Below are 17936 nucleotides of genomic sequence, written 5' to 3'. Positions count from 1 at the left end.
TCCCCTGTTTGAGTTTATTGGTGTGAATAAATGTCAGCTCTCTGGCTGCAGTACCTTTGTAAGGTTCGTCTCCTCCAGTGCGAGCCGTTGGTGTATACATGCGAGGCTTCAGCCGAATTTTTTCACACGTTCAGGACATTTGCAAGAGTCACTCCAGGGTGCACTCTCTCATGTTGTCTAAGGTTGGAGGGTGACTAAATGCCTTCCACCTTCTGAGTTCTGCATGATTTCCCTCTCGTATAATTAGCTTAGGTCTCTCGCATTCGGGCTGAAAGTGCAACACACGTGGAGTTAAGGTTGCTGTACGCGAAATGTCCTCATGTTCATCGCATTCTGTGAGCGCTTCTCCAGCATGAAATCCCTGCTGTTGACAAGGAAAGAGAGGCTGTTAAAAATTACTCACATACTACTCATTCAGTCATTTCTCTACATGGGAATTCTAGGCGGCGCCCTCCGTGGTGGTCTTCATTCAAAATCTCCGCATACTAGTTACTTTCACAGGTGATGTTCCTTTGCTGAATTCACACAGATTTTCTGCCTGGTAAACCCTCACTGGTCATAGCCTTCTGATTAAGTTTTAGGTCTTCTTTAGGTTTCCAACACCATATCCAGGAGCTCTGTTTAATCAATTACATTTTCACTGACGCTCAGGTCAGAGTTTGACATGTAATGTCAAGTGACATGGGTCCTCAGATTGTTCCATCCTCCATTAAATGGATAGAAAATCTCCTGGCCACAGGTCCAAGGCCATGGAGGGCAGAGCTAGGGTGGAGGCTCTGATGTTGCTGATTCCCACGTGGGGAGGAACCAAGGTGACTGAGGACAATTGCATCCGGGGGAGCGGGGTGGGCCACAGGGAAGGTGGGGTGCTAAAGACCTGGAATGGGTGTTGGAGAACAAATGACGGTTCCTTTCACCAAGAATTATTAAATAAGAATTTTGGAAGAGGTGTCCTTGCTGTGGAGACAAGACTCTCCAGGAGACCATGGTAAGGGTTACCTGGGAATTAATGTTAATCCTAGGAACTGAATCTTAATAAAACAATAACTGTGAACAGTAAGTCGAATCAAAGTGTAACACCCGATCATTTGCATTGTTTCCTGCCAAATGGAGATATTATGTACTCCCTACATGCCGAGGAGCCAATGCAGCCTTGCTCTTGACCATGGGAGGAAAAATCGTTCCTTCTGTCTGCGCATGCCTGTGGGTAAGCTGGCAGGGGTCACCCCCAGCTGAGTGGTTGGCGATTCATGTCTGGTGTATCTAACAAGATTTTGGAAGCCTGGGTTCTCATGGCTGCTTTCTCTTTCCTCAGATTTATCTGCTTGATTTTCGGATTGGCCCTGCCCAAGGATGCAGGGGAGGGCAGGTGGTGGCAGAGATCCTGATGATGAAACAACAGGTGAGGAAAAAAAAAGAAAAAAACAAAAAAACTTAGTTTGATTCCTGAATTGATCCGTCTTTTGCCAAATGGTCAGGTTTCTACTTTGGGTCCGGATCTTCTAAGTGCACCCAGGAAATATTAACTCCAGTTATGTTCACCACCCTGTCTTTAAGGATACAGCAGGTCAGGGACCAATGTAGAAACACTCTCTTTCCCGACATTTACTTTCACTTCTTCCAGCCTCCATTAAGGCTGTGACCTCACAGAGGACGGGAGAGGTATTTTCCTTCTCTTCTTTTAAAGGTCATCCCTTGGGCTCCGTGGCCTCCTTCATCATGCTACTGGCTGCGGTGGACTTAGGAATGCGGTGAACACAGGGGCTAGAGAATGACTCAGGACAGAAATCTCTAGGCCAGTGGGGAGCAGGCGTTTCATCAGGTGAGTCCTGTGTCATAGGTGCTGTGGTGAGCGGGGGTTTGGTGAGAGGGAGCAATAAAGAATCATTGATTTTTCCTGATTTAAAAAGCTTAACTTTTTACAGACTACTCCTAAACATTTTGACAGCTTCCAAAAGATAAACGTAAGTTCCTTAGCAAAGTTATTCACATAAGTGTTTTCCTTTGTGTTCTTAAGCTTCATTCCAATTAGGAAGTTGAATGCAATGTCTGCAGATTCTTATTTTCTTAATTGTGACTGTGTATGGAGGAGAAGGGCCATAGTACACAGAAGAAAATGTCGAGCGCTGGACAGCAAATGACAGTCTGGAGAGCTCCAGGACCTCACTCCCACACAGAGACATCAGTAAAACAACCAGGACCTGCCTGAATGAGCTGGGGTTCTAGCCCAGGGAACCCCAGAAGTGGGAACAATGGGCTTTCTGATCCCACCATTGGCAGCCCTGGTAAGTGTTCCTATTAGACACGGGTGTGTGTGTGTGTGTGTGTGTGTGTGTGCGCGTGCGTGCGTGTGTGCGCGCACGTGTGTTTGTTTCATTTTCCTGACACCCCTGGACTTGCCGAGCGTGCGTCACTGTTGCATGAAAGCCATGGCCATGTGGTGCTAAAGTTATCAGACCCTCTCAGTCTTGTATCTTCCTGTGTTGCATACATAAAATTTCTCTAATGGGTCCAGATGCAAATGTTCAGTTGTCTCCTTGGCTCCTACCTGCAATGGCATGGGCTTGTCTTGCTTGGGAAAGCAGCTCTAGGCTCATGGAGAGAAGAGCTGCACGGGTGTAGGGTGGGCAGAGAGAATTGGAGAAAGCAAGTGAATTGCTATGGTCTCCTGATCCGGAGGTAAGAGGCTGGGCACTGAGGCAACCCAAGTCTTCCGAGTCAGGCTTCTGACTGCAGAATTCTCTACATTACCGTGAGGAGCGCCTCTCCTTCGCGTCAGCCTCCTGCCCAAATCTTCCCAGCCCCGTCCGCTGCTGGGGTCGCGTCGTGCCATGCCGAGCCGGACTGGCAAGTAGCTCCTAGGCGGACGCCCGGAGACGAACGCGAGCATTTGGGCGGTCGGAGGTGATCCGCCGCCGTCCAGCGATCAGAATCCATCCCGCGGACGTTCAAGCCCGTTGTCGGGAGCCACCTGGCGGCCGCTTTTATATTGTCCCTTCCCTCCTGAGCTTTGGCGAACTTGGCGAGGGATGTGATTCGCCCGCCAGGCGCGGGCCAGAGTTCCGGGAGGCCGGCGACGCTGGCGGCGACCGTCCCGGTGGTGCGGAGCGGTGGGCGATGCCTGCTCTCCCCGGAGATTGAATGTGGAGAGCCGTGTGTTGTGGGGCCGCCGCTGAGCTCCTTGGGCGGGTTAGGGGGAGGTCTGCGCCGGTCGACCAGCACTCCCTGGTGTCCCTTGGCCCGCGGAGACTCCCCCCCACCCGACGTCCTGCTACGCGTGACCAGGAGAGGACGTCCGTGCCCGACGTCGTACTCCGTGTGCCACGATGCGTCGGTGCGTCCTCGCCGCCTTGGGGGCCCGGGTCATGCCGGTGCAGTCGTGGCGGTCTGGCTGCGCAACAGGGGCCACTTCAGTTGCTCCGGGTCCCAGGCGAGGCGGTCCCGGGGGCGCAACTTGCACCGAGGCAGGGGCATGGGATGCCTGTCAACAGACCGCATCCACCCGGCAGCTTAAACGGGCGTCTATGCAGGGAGCTCCCGTCCCAACTTCCTGGTAGCCTCGTCAGCGTGGCGCTTGCGTTTCGAACCTGTTCAGGTCCGCTCACCGCGGTGTGTCGAGGGCAAGCGTGTAGGGCGCTCGTGGAGGGGCGGCAGTTCCTCCTAGGCTTCGGTGGTCCTAAGTGGTAGACGTTTCTCTTTGGGAAACAGGGAACGCCTGGGGCATACGTGAGAGTCGGGAGGAGACACGAGCCTGAACGCGGTCCTGCAAGGGCGCGGTTGTCGTTAGCTTCCCTGAAGAAGCTCTGCAGACAGTGAACGGCCTAGAGACGCGCGTGCGGAGGGCAGGACCCCCCCAGAGCAAGAAATGGCAACGACGGTGTCCTGTTTCGAGGACGGGTGTCAGCGGTGTGGCGGTGCGCCTTCGCTCGTGTGCCATCTGGATACTTCCCGTTGAAGTTCACACCAGTTGCACGTCACTTGGCGTTTGCGGCGGCAAGGTCGACCAGATGGGCAGATTTCGCTATTGGGGCAAGGAGAACATTTAGTGAATTGAGGCTCTTTCGGTTGTGCGAGTCACTACAACGTGAACAGGAGTGAAAAGAGAAACCTTAAGATTTACAATAAATCGACATTACTGTAAGAATTACTATAAAAACATATTATGCAACTTCCAGGTATTCTTGCATCTGGTAAGCCATTTCTTTCTTAAAAGGGCATTATTGCATAATGAAACATATAAGTAAGTGCATTTTTAGATTTTTATTTTGTATTTAGGAATATATTTAATTTCGAATTTACCAATAGTGTATATAATCGCATTGGGACTCTATACACTAAAGAACACACCGGGAAATTCTGGATTTTATGGTAAATGCGTTCTTTTGGATTGCTTTGGGTTCTCAAAAAAATTAGAAAGAATTCAAGAGCCCAATATAAAGAGCAAGATAGCAATCCTCTTGTCTGTTATCCTTTAAAGGGGTAACCCCTTGAATTTTGAATAAAATGGATGATGGAAGGAATTTTAACAGGCACGTACAATGGAATTATTATCCTTATAATAATCGTTACCGGGCTTCCCCTGTGGCGCCGTGGCTGAGAGTCCCCCTGCCGATGCAGGGGACACGGGTTCGTGCCCCGGTCCGGGAGGATCTCACATGCCGTGGAGCAGCTGGGCCCGTGAGCCATGGCCGCTGAACCTGCGTGTCTGGAGCCTGTGCTCCGCAACGGGAGAGGCCACAACAGTGAGAGGCCCGCGTACAGGAAAAAAAAAAGAAAACTCGTTACTAATTTTCAAACGTATAGGTTTGAATGCTAACAAACTTTAAAGTACTTATTTTGCAATATAGAGAAGAGCAAACCTTCATCTTAAGACAGGAAATCTAGCTTTGCTCTCCCCAATTCATGCAGACAAAGTTTTCCAAAATGGAGAATTTTGTAAAATACTTTTACTAACCAGTCTTTCGAAACATATATTACTTTTCAAAATTCCAGAACTGAGGGGCCTCCCTGGTGGCGCAGTGGTTGAGAGTCCGCCTGCCGATGCAGGGGATACGGGTTCGTGCCCCGGTCTGGGAGGATCCCCTATGCCGCGGAGCGGCTGGGCCCGTGAGCCATGGCCGCTGAGCCTGCGCATCCGGAGCCTGTGCTCCGCAACGGGAGAGGCCACAGCAGTGAGAGGCCCGCGTACGGGAAAAAAAAAAAAAAAAAAAAAAAAAAATTCCAGAACTGAGACTTCTTTAAATGTCAATTTTGTTTTAGGTACAGCCAACTTTCTATTGTAGACTAGTAGTGACATTTGGTAACTGTACAACGTATGAACGTGTCTATTTTTCTTAATGTCAGAAATATTAGTTTGCAATTTATTCTTATTACCTGCCTTAGAATATAGAGTTCTATGAAGAGAAAGGCATTGTGTTATTTACAGTTGAATCAACATAACAATCCAGGTTCCGAAATGTTGGAAGTTCTCATTAAATATTTCATAATTGAAAAATTTATAAATGAATGAACAAGGTGATTTAGCTTATTTTTCTCCTGCATGAATCCTTTATGCTAATAATTCCTGAATCATATTTTCCCTTTATGATCAGATAGTTGTTACAGCGTCCCTCCCTTGCATGGGTGTGTGTGTGTGTGTGCACTCAGATGCACGTACACACAGTAATGTCGCAGCTAACGTCATGGGTTTAAAAAAAATATTTGTTTAAGATTTTTTTTTTTGATGTGGACCATGTTAAAAGACTTTTATTGAATTTGTTACAATATTGTTACTGTTTTATGTTGTGGTGTTTTGGTTGCAAGCCATGTGAGATCTTAGCTCCCCGACCAGGGATTGAACCCGCCCTCCCTGCATTGGAAGGTGAGGTCTTAACCTCTAGAATGCTAGGAAAGTCCCCATGATGGCCTTTACAGGCCCTAGGATACCATTTCTCAACCCATTAGACTTCCGTGGGCCCGAGGGCTACAACGAATGTTTTGGCCAACAAAGAAGAGGAAAGGGAACTGAAAAAGGGCCAGAACTCATCATGCAGCCTGTGTGCTCTCTCTAGCTAGCCTTCTTGAAGGTTTAATTGACAAAATAGACACTGTCTCTATGGTGATCTTTCTCCCAGAACGTTTTTTAGTACCATTTTTCGACATCAAAGAGTAAAGCTTTAAAGGTAGACTCACCAATGGCTCTCTGCGGGATCTCCTTTGTGTTTATATGATTTAGTATATGCCACCCCTTATCGTTCTAATATATTCTTAAAGTAGAACTCTTTTTATGCCTTCAAAGATCTTTCACCTTCTCAGTCCTGAAGATATCTATCTGTTCTTCTTGGACAAAAAAAAAAAAAAGAAAAAAGAAAAAAAACAATAACAAAGAAACCCTGGGCTACAAAATGCTAAGTAGGCATTAAACCACCTCTGACTCTGAATTCTTGAGTTCTTCCTGTCCATGAACCCACAATTACTCACCTTTCTTTAAATATAATTAATGTATATGTTTTCAAAAAGTCATATGGGAAATAGTAAATGAAAGTTAAGTAATAGAATTAATTGAAGCAGCAGAGGTTAATCACAAAGTATGTGTGTATTTATCCTTGAAGGCATTCATCCCGAACGTGTATACAAATATTTGGACGCTAATGGAAGTGTAAACACGTATCATACTATATTGTACATTTTCAGTTAACATTCATCGTTGTTTTCCGATTGATCCCAGTCTGTGTAGCTATGATGATAATGTTATAAAGAAAGAATGTATCTAATTGATCAACAGTGACAGAGTATTAACAGAAAACGGGCCCATGCTTACTCATCACAATCTTTCATCATGTTGAATGACACATACTCACTCAGTAGTGCTTATATATTTGCAAATACTGATCTACTGAAGCAGGTTGGCTTCGTTTCTCCTTACTTGATCCTGAGTATGGCTTTCAGCACTTCTCAAAACCCTTCACTCTCAACATATTTATATGGTATATTCAAAAAGAAGACAATGGCTGAAAGACTTAATTATTGACTCACTTGCATGCTAACACATTCTTTATAGACTATTTTCCCAGTATGAGTTTTCTGATGTGAATAGCAAGTGAAAGATTTTCCACATCCTCTTTAGAATGGGCATCTCCTCAGTGTGAGCACTTTCTTGTTCAGTCAGGAATAAGGAATCACTGAAGAATGTCCTTCCTTCATTACACTGAGACTATGTTTTCAGTGTGAACCCTGTCATGTCTCATGAGTCCATGACTAATGGAACTCTAGCATCCATTTCATCCGATTTCTTCTCCAGCAGTGATTAGATGGTGTACCCCAAGAGGGCTCTCCTTGTAGTAAACCTTGGGCTGTCTTCTCTACTGTGTCAGGGATGCAGCCCACTCTGAGTTCTCTGTGTATTCTGAGGCTGGAGCTCCACCTGAAGGCTCTTCCACCATGATTCCAGGCTCAGGGTTTCTCTCCACATGACTTTCCTGGCGAGTTAAAAGGGATAATTTCTGGCTGAAGGCTCAATATCACTGATTAGAGGCACAGGGTTTCTACTCGGTTTGAATTCTCGGGTGTTTATAAAAGTGGGAGCTCTGGGTAAAGGCTGCACCACATGGACTCCAGACATAGGGTGTGTCTCCTGTGAGTTTTCTAGTGCGTATAAGCGTGAGAGCTGCGTTTAAAGGCTTTTCCACATCCGTTGCATTTGTAGGGTTTCTCATCAGTGTGAATTCTCACCCATGACTAAGGTTATGGCTTTGGCTAAGTGCTTTCTCACATAAATGATATTCATTGTGGTTTCTCTCCTGTGTGAATGTGCTCATGATATTGAAGGGTTGCATGGTCACCGAAAGCTCCTCCACAGTCATTCCAAGCATAGGGCTTCTCCCCTGTTTGAGTTTATTGGTGTGAATAAATGTCAGCTCTCTGGCTGCAGTACCTTTGTAAGGTTCGTCTCCTCCAGTGCGAGCCGTTGGTGTATACATGCGAGGCTTCAGCCGAATTTTTTCACACGTTCAGGACATTTGCAAGAGTCACTCCAGGGTGCACTCTCTCATGTTGTCTAAGGTTGGAGGGTGACTAAATGCCTTCCACCTTCTGAGTTCTGCATGATTTCCCTCTCGTATAATTAGCTTAGGTCTCTCGCATTCGGGCTGAAAGTGCAACACACGTGGAGTTAAGGTTGCTGTACGCGAAATGTCCTCATGTTCATCGCATTCTGTGAGCGCTTCTCCAGCATGAAATCCCTGCTGTTGACAAGGAAAGAGAGGCTGTTAAAAATTACTCACATACTACTCATTCAGTCATTTCTCTACATGGGAATTCTAGGCGGCGCCCTCCGTGGTGGTCTTCATTCAAAATCTCCGCATACTAGTTACTTTCACAGGTGATGTTCCTTTGCTGAATTCACACAGATTTTCTGCCTGGTAAACCCTCACTGGTCATAGCCTTCTGATTAAGTTTTAGGTCTTCTTTAGGTTTCCAACACCATATCCAGGAGCTCTGTTTAATCAATTACATTTTCACTGACGCTCAGGTCAGAGTTTGACATGTAATGTCAAGTGACATGGGTCCTCAGATTGTTCCATCCTCCATTAAATGGATAGAAAATCTCCTGGCCACAGGTCCAAGGCCATGGAGGGCAGAGCTAGGGTGGAGGCTCTGATGTTGCTGATTCCCACGTGGGGAGGAACCAAGGTGACTGAGGACAATTGCATCCGGGGGAGCGGGGTGGGCCACAGGGAAGGTGGGGTGCTAAAGACCTGGAATGGGTGTTGGAGAACAAATGACGGTTCCTTTCACCAAGAATTATTAAATAAGAATTTTGGAAGAGGTGTCCTTGCTGTGGAGACAAGACTCTCCAGGAGACCATGGTAAGGGTTACCCGGGAATTAATGTTAATCCTAGGAACTGAATCTTAATAAAACAATAACTGTGAACAGTAAGTCGAATCAAAGTGTAACACCCGATCATTTGCATTGTTTCCTGCCAAATGGAGATATTATGTACTCCCTACATGCCGAGGAGCCAATGCAGCCTTGCTCTTGACCATGGGAGGAAAAATCGTTCCTTCTGTCTGCGCATGCCTGTGGGTAAGCTGGCAGGGGTCACCCCCAGCTGAGTGGTTGGCGATTCATGTCTGGTGTATCTAACAAGATTTTGGAAGCCTGGGTTCTCATGGCTGCTTTCTCTTTCCTCAGATTTATCTGCTTGATTTTCGGATTGGCCCTGCCCAAGGATGCAGGGGAGGGCAGGTGGTGGCAGAGTTCCTGATGATGAAACAACAGGTGAGGAAAAAAAAGAAAAAAACAAAAAAACTTAGTTTGATTCCTGAATTGATCCGTCTTTTGCCAAATGGTCAGGTTTCTACTTTGGGTCCGGATCTTCTAAGTGCACCCAGGAAATATTAACTCCAGTTACGTTCACCACCCTGTCTTTAAGGATACAGCAGGTCAGGGACCAATGTAGAAACACTCTCTTTCCCGACATTTACTTTCACTTCTTCCAGCCTCCATTAAGGCTGTGACCTCACAGAGGACGGGAGAGGTATTTTCCTTCTCTTCTTTTAAAGGTCATCCCTTGGGCTCCGTGGCCTCCTTCATCATGCTACTGGCTGCGGTGGACTTAGGAATGCGGTGAACACAGGGGCTAGAGAATGACTCAGGACAGAAATCTCTAGGCCAGTGGGGAGCAGGCGTTTCATCAGGTGAGTCCTGTGTCATAGGTGCTGTGGTGAGCGGGGGTTTGGTGAGAGGGAGCAATAAAGAATCATTGATTTTTCCTGATTTAAAAAGCTTAACTTTTTACAGACTACTCCTAAACATTTTGACAGCTTCCAAAAGATAAACGTAAGTTCCTTAGCAAAGTTATTCACATAAGTGTTTTCCTTTGTGTTCTTAACCTTCATTCCAATTAGGAAGTTGAATGCAGTGTCTGCAGATTCTTATTTTCTTAATTGTGACTGTGTATGGAGGAGAAGGGCCATAGTACACAGAAGAAAATGTCGAGCGCTGGACAGCAAATGACAGTCTGGAGAGCTCCAGGACCTCACTCCCACACAGAGACATCAGTAAAACAACCAGGACCTGCCTGAATGAGCTGGGGTTCTAGCCCAGGGAACCCCAGAAGTGGGAACAATGGGCTTTCTGATCCCACCATTGGCAGCCCTGGTAAGTGTTCCTATTAGACACGGGTGTGTGTGTGTGTGTGTGTGTGTGTGTGTGCGTGCGTGTGTGCGCGCACGTGTGTTTGTTTCATTTTCCTGACACCCCTGGACTTGCCGAGCGTGCGTCACTGTTGCATGAAAGCCATGGCCATGTGGTGCTAAAGTTATCAGACCCTCTCAGTCTTGTATCGTCCTGTGTTGCATACATAAAATTTCTCTAATGGGTCCAGATGCAAATGTTCAGTTGTCTCCTTGGCTCCTACCTGCAATGGCATGGGCTTGTCTTGCTTGGGAAAGCAGCTCTAGGCTCATGGAGAGAAGAGCTGCACGGGTGTAGGGTGGGCAGAGAGAATTGGAGAAAGCAAGTGAATTGCTATGGTCTCCTGATCCGGAGGTAAGAGGCTGGGCACTGAGGCAACCCAAGTCTTCCGAGTCAGGCTTCTGACTGCAGAATTCTCTACATTACCGTGAGGAGCGCCTCTCCTTCGCGTCAGCCTCCTGCCCAAATCTTCCCAGCCCCGTCCGCTGCTGGGGTCGCGTCGTGCCATGCCGAGCCGGACTGGCAAGTAGCTCCTAGGCGGACGCCCGGAGACGAACGCGAGCATTTGGGCGGTCGGAGGTGATCCGCCGCCGTCCAGCGATCAGAATCCATCCCGCGGACGTTCAAGCCCGTTGTCGGGAGCCACCTGGCGGCCGCTTTTATATTGTCCCTTCCCTCCTGAGCTTTGGCGAACTTGGCGAGGGATGTGATTCGCCCGCCAGGCGCGGGCCAGAGTTCCGGGAGGCCGGCGACGCTGGCGGCGACCGTCCCGGTGGTGCGGAGCGGTGGGCGATGCCTGCTCTCCCCGGAGATTGAATGTGGAGAGCCGTGTGTTGTGGGGCCGCCGCTGAGCTCCTTGGGCGGGTTAGGGGGAGGTCTGCGCCGGTCGACCAGCACTCCCTGGTGTCCCTTGGCCCGCGGAGACTCCCCCCCACCCGACGTCCTGCTACGCGTGACCAGGAGAGGACGTCCGTGCCCGACGTCGTACTCCGTGTGCCACGATGCGTCGGTGCGTCCTCGCCGCCTTGGGGGCCCGGGTCATGCCGGTGCAGTCGTGGCGGTCTGGCTGCGCAACAGGGGCCACTTCAGTTGCTCCGGGTCCCAGGCGAGGCGGTCCCGGGGGCGCAACTTGCACCGAGGCAGGGGCATGGGATGCCTGTCAACAGACCGCATCCACCCGGCAGCTTAAACGGGCGTCTATGCAGGGAGCTCCCGTCCCAACTTCCTGGTAGCCTCGTCAGCGTGGCGCTTGCGTTTCGAACCTGTTCAGGTCCGCTCACCGCGGTGTGTCGAGGGCAAGCGTGTAGGGCGCTCGTGGAGGGGCGGCAGTTCCTCCTAGGCTTCGGTGGTCCTAAGTGGTAGACGTTTCTCTTTGGGAAACAGGGAACGCCTGGGGCATACGTGAGAGTCGGGAGGAGACACGAGCCTGAACGCGGTCCTGCAAGGGCGCGGTTGTCGTTAGCTTCCCTGAAGAAGCTCTGCAGACAGTGAACGGCCTAGAGACGCGCGTGCGGAGGGCAGGACCCCCCCAGAGCAAGAAATGGCAACGACGGTGTCCTGTTTCGAGGACGGGTGTCAGCGGTGTGGCGGTGCGCCTTCGCTCGTGTGCCATCTGGATACTTCCCGTTGAAGTTCACACCAGTTGCACGTCACTTGGCGTTTGCGGCGGCAAGGTCGACCAGATGGGCAGATTTCGCTATTGGGGCAAGGAGAACATTTAGTGAATTTGAGGCTCTTTCGGTTGTGCGAGTCACTACAACGTGAACAGTAGTGAAAAGAGAAACCTTAAGATTTACAATAAATCGACATTACTGTAAGAATTACTATAAAAACATATTATGCAACTTCCAGGTATTCTTGCGTCTGGTAAGCCATTTCTTTCTTAAAAGGGCATTATTGCATAATGAAACATATAAGTAAGTGCATTTTTAGATTTTTATTTTGTATTTAGGAATATATTTAATTTCGAATTTACCAATAGTGTATATAATCGCATTGGGACTCTATACACTAAAGAACACACCGGGAAATTCTGGATTTTATGGTAAATGCGTTCTTTTGGATTGCTTTGGGTTCTCAAAAAAATTAGAAAGAATTCAAGAGCCCAATATAAAGAGCAAGATAGCAATCCTCTTGTCTGTTATCCTTTAAAGGGGTAACCCCTTGAATTTTGAATAAAATGGATGATGGAAGGAATTTTAACAGGCACGTACAATGGAATTATTATCCTTATAATAATCGTTACCGGGCTTCCCCTGTGGCGCCGTGGCTGAGAGTCCCCCTGCCGATGCAGGGGACACGGGTTCGTGCCCCGGTCCGGGAGGATCTCACATGCCGTGGAGCAGCTGGGCCCGTGAGCCATGGCCGCTGAACCTGCGTGTCTGGAGCCTGTGCTCCGCAACGGGAGAGGCCACAACAGTGAGAGGCCCGCGTACAGGAAAAAAAAAAGAAAACTCGTTACTAATTTTCAAACGTATAGGTTTGAATGCTAACAAACTTTAAAGTACTTATTTTGCAATATAGAGAAGAGCAAACCTTCATCTTAAGACAGGAAATCTAGCTTTGCTCTCCCCAATTCATGCAGACAAAGTTTTCCAAAATGGAGAATTTTGTAAAATACTTTTACTAACCAGTCTTTCGAAACATATATTACTTTTCAAAATTCCAGAACTGAGGGGCCTCCCTGGTGGCGCAGTGGTTGAGAGTCCGCCTGCCGATGCAGGGGATACGGGTTCGTGCCCCGGTCTGGGAGGATCCCCTATGCCGCGGAGCGGCTGGGCCCGTGAGCCATGGCCGCTGAGCCTGCGCATCCGGAGCCTGTGCTCCGCAACGGGAGAGGCCACAGCAGTGAGAGGCCCGCGTACGGGAAAAAAAAAAAAAAAAAAAAAAAAAATTCCAGAACTGAGACTTCTTTAAATGTCAATTTTGTTTTAGGTACAGCCAACTTTCTATTGTAGACTAGTAGTGACATTTGGTAACTGTACAACGTATGAACGTGTCTATTTTTCTTAATGTCAGAAATATTAGTTTGCAATTTATTCTTATTACCTGCCTTAGAATATAGAGTTCTATGAAGAGAAAGGCATTGTGTTATTTACAGTTGAATCAACATAACAATCCAGGTTCCGAAATGTTGGAAGTTCTCATTAAATATTTCATAATTGAAAAATTTATAAATGAATGAACAAGGTGATTTAGCTTATTTTTCTCCTGCATGAATCCTTTATGCTAATAATTCCTGAATCATATTTTCCCTTTATGATCAGATAGTTGTTACAGCGTCCCTCCCTTGCATGGGTGTGTGTGTGTGTGTGCACTCAGATGCACGTACACACAGTAATGTCGCAGCTAACGTCATGGGTTTAAAAAAAATATTTGTTTAAGATTTTTTTTTTTGATGTGGACCATGTTAAAAGACTTTTATTGAATTTGTTACAATATTGTTACTGTTTTATGTTGTGGTGTTTTGGTTGCAAGCCATGTGAGATCTTAGCTCCCCGACCAGGGATTGAACCCGCCCTCCCTGCATTGGAAGGTGAGGTCTTAACCTCTAGAATGCTAGGAAAGTCCCCATGATGGCCTTTACAGGCCCTAGGATACCATTTCTCAACCCATTAGACTTCCGTGGGCCCGAGGGCTACAACGAATGTTTTGGCCAACAAAGAAGAGGAAAGGGAACTGAAAAAGGGCCAGAACTCATCATGCAGCCTGTGTGCTCTCTCTAGCTAGCCTTCTTGAAGGTTTAATTGACAAAATAGACACTGTCTCTATGGTGATCTTTCTCCCAGAACGTTTTTTAGTACCATTTTTCGACATCAAAGAGTAAAGCTTTAAAGGTAGACTCACCAATGGCTCTCTGCGGGATCTCCTTTGTGTTTATATGATTTAGTATATGCCACCCCTTATCGTTCTAATATATTCTTAAAGTAGAACTCTTTTTATGCCTTCAAAGATCTTTCACCTTCTCAGTCCTGAAGATATCTATCTGTTCTTCTTGGACAAAACAAAACAAAACAAAACAAAACAAAAAACAAAGAAACCCTGGGCTACAAAATGCTAAGTCGGGATTAAACCACCTCTGACTCTGAATTTTTGAGTTCTTCCTGTCCATGAACCCACAATTACTCACCTTTCTTTAAATATAATTAATGTATATATTTTTAAAAGTCATATGGGAAATAGTAAATGAAAGTTAAGTAATAGAATTAATTGAAGCAGCAGAGGTTAATCACAAAGTATGTGTGTATTTATCCTTGAAGGCATTCATCCCGAACGTGTATACAAATATTTGGACGCTAATGGAAGTGTAAACACGTATCATACTATATTGTACATTTTCAGTTAACATTCATCGTTGTTTTCCGATTGATCCCAGTCTGTGTAGCTATGATGATAATGTTATAAAGAAAGAATGTATCTAATTGATCAACAGTGACAGAGTATTAACAGAAAACGGGCCCATGCTTACTCATCACAATCTTTCATCATGTTGAATGACACATACTCACTCAGTAGTGCTTATATATTTGCAAATACTGGTCTACTGAAGCAGGTTGGCTTCGTTTCTCCTTACTTGATCCTGAGTATGGCTTTCAGCACTTCTCAAAACCCTTCACTCTCAACATATTTATATGGTATATTCAAAAAGAAGACAATGGCTGAAAGACTTAATTATTGACTCACTTGCCTGCTAACACATTCTTTATAGACTATTTTCCCAGTATGAGTTTTCTGATGTGAATAGCAAGTGAAAGATTTTCCACATCCTCTTTAGAATGGGCATCTCCTCAGTGTGAGCACTTTCTTGTTCAGTCAGGAATAAGGAATCACTGAAGAATGTCCTTCCTTCATTACACTGAGACTATGTTTTCAGTGTGAACCCTGTCATGTCTCATGAGTCCATGACTAATGGAACTCTAGCATCCATTTCATCCGATTTCTTCTCCAGCAGTGATTAGATGGTGTACCCCAAGAGGGCTCTCCTTGTAGTAAACCTTGGGCTGTCTTCTCTATTGTGTCAGGGATGCAGCCCACTCTGAGTTCTCTGTGTATTCTGAGGCTGGAGCTCCACCTGAAGGCTCTTCCACCATGATTCCAGGCTCAGGGTTTCTCTCCACATGACTTTCCTGGCGAGTTAAAAGGGATAATTTCTGGCTGAAGGCTCAATATCACTGATTAGAGGCACAGGGTTTCTACTCGGTTTGAATTCTCGGGTGTTTATAAAAGTGGGAGCTCTGGGTAAAGGCTGCACCACATGGACTCCAGACATAGGGTGTGTCTCCTGTGAGTTTTCTAGTGCGTATAAGCGTGAGAGCTGCGTTTAAAGGCTTTTCCACATCCGTTGCATTTGTAGGGTTTCTCATCAGTGTGAATTCTCACCCATGACTAAGGTTATGGCTTTGGCTAAGTGCTTTCTCACATAAATGATATTCATTGTGGTTTCTCTCCTGTGTGAATGTGCTCATGATATTGAAGGGTTGCATGGTCACCGAAAGCTCCTCCACAGTCATTCCAAGCATAGGGCTTCTCCCCTGTTTGAGTTTATTGGTGTGAATAAATGTCAGCTCTCTGGCTGCAGTACCTTTGTAAGGTTCGTCTCCTCCAGTGCGAGCCGTTGGTGTATACATGCGAGGCTTCAGCCGAATTTTTTCACACGTTCAGGACATTTGCAAGAGTCACTCCAGGGTGCACTCTCTCATGTTGTCTAAGGTTGGAGGGTGACTAAATGCCTTCCACCTTCTGAGTTCTGCATGATTTCCCTCTCGTATAATTAGCTTAGGTCTCTCGCATTCGGGCTGAAAGTGCAACACACGTGGAGTTAAGGTTGCTGTACGCGAAATGTCCTCATGTTCATCGCATTCTGTGAGCGCTTCTCCAGCATGAAATCCCTGCTGTTGACAAGGAAAGAGAGGCTGTTAAAAATTACTCACATACTACTCATTCAGTCATTTCTCTACATGGGAATTCTAGGCGGCGCCCTCCGTGGTGGTCTTCATTCAAAATCTCCGCATACTAGTTACTTTCACAGGTGATGTTCCTTTGCTGAATTCACACAGATTTTCTGCCTGGTAAACCCTCACTGGTCATAGCCTTCTGATTAAGTTTTAGGTCTTCTTTAGGTTTCCAACACCATATCCAGGAGCTCTGTTTAATCAATTACATTTTCACTGACGCTCAGGTCAGAGTTTGACATGTAATGTCAAGTGACATGGGTCCTCAGATTGTTCCATCCTCCATTAAATGGATAGAAAATCTCCTGGCCACAGGTCCAAGGCCATGGAGGGCAGAGCTAGGGTGGAGGCTCTGATGTTGCTGATTCCCACGTGGGGAGGAACCAAGGTGACTGAGGACAATTGCATCCGGGGGAGCGGGGTGGGCCACAGGGAAGGTGGGGTGCTAAAGACCTGGAATGGGTGTTGGAGAACAAATGACGGTTCCTTTCACCAAGAATTATTAAATAAGAATTTTGGAAGAGGTGTCCTTGCTGTGGAGACAAGACTCTCCAGGAGACCATGGTAAGGGTTACCCGGGAATTAATGTTAATCCTAGGAACTGAATCTTAATAAAACAATAACTGTGAACAGTAAGTCGAATCAAAGTGTAACACCCGATCATTTGCATTGTTTCCTGCCAAATGGAGATATTATGTACTCCCTACATGCCGAGGAGCCAATGCAGCCTTGCTCTTGACCATGGGAGGAAAAATCGTTCCTTCTGTCTGCGCATGCCTGTGGGTAAGCTGGCAGGGGTCACCCCCAGCTGAGTGGTTGGCGATTCATGTCTGGTGTATCTAACAAGATTTTGGAAGCCTGGGTTCTCATGGCTGCTTTCTCTTTCCTCAGATTTATCTGCTTGATTTTCGGATTGGCCCTGCCCAAGGATGCAGGGGAGGGCAGGTGGTGGCAGAGTTCCTGATGATGAAACAACAGGTGAGGAAAAAAAAGAAAAAAACAAAAAAACTTAGTTTGATTCCTGAATTGATCCGTCTTTTGCCAAATGGTCAGGTTTCTACTTTGGGTCCGGATCTTCTAAGTGCACCCAGGAAATATTAACTCCAGTTACGTTCACCACCCTGTCTTTAAGGATACAGCAGGTCAGGGACCAATGTAGAAACACTCTCTTTCCCGACATTTACTTTCACTTCTTCCAGCCTCCATTAAGGCTGTGACCTCACAGAGGACGGGAGAGGTATTTTCCTTCTCTTCTTTTAAAGGTCATCCCTTGGGCTCCGTGGCCTCCTTCATCATGCTACTGGCTGCGGTGGACTTAGGAATGCGGTGAACACAGGGGCTAGAGAATGACTCAGGACAGAAATCTCTAGGCCAGTGGGGAGCAGGCGTTTCATCAGGTGAGTCCTGTGTCATAGGTGCTGTGGTGAGCGGGGGTTTGGTGAGAGGGAGCAATAAAGAATCATTGATTTTTCCTGATTTAAAAAGCTTAACTTTTTACAGACTACTCCTAAACATTTTGACAGCTTCCAAAAGATAAACGTAAGTTCCTTAGCAAAGTTATTCACATAAGTGTTTTCCTTTGTGTTCTTAACCTTCATTCCAATTAGGAAGTTGAATGCAGTGTCTGCAGATTCTTATTTTCTTAATTGTGACTGTGTATGGAGGAGAAGGGCCATAGTACACAGAAGAAAATGTCGAGCGCTGGACAGCAAATGACAGTCTGGAGAGCTCCAGGACCTCACTCCCACACAGAGACATCAGTAAAACAACCAGGACCTGCCTGAATGAGCTGGGGTTCTAGCCCAGG

This window comes from Mesoplodon mirus (assembly GCF_964341445.2).
Source record: "Mesoplodon mirus genome assembly, contig: HAP1_SCAFFOLD_641, whole genome shotgun sequence".
Taxonomy (NCBI): Eukaryota; Metazoa; Chordata; class Mammalia; order Artiodactyla; family Ziphiidae; genus Mesoplodon; species Mesoplodon mirus.
This window is presented reverse-complemented; position numbering follows the sequence as displayed.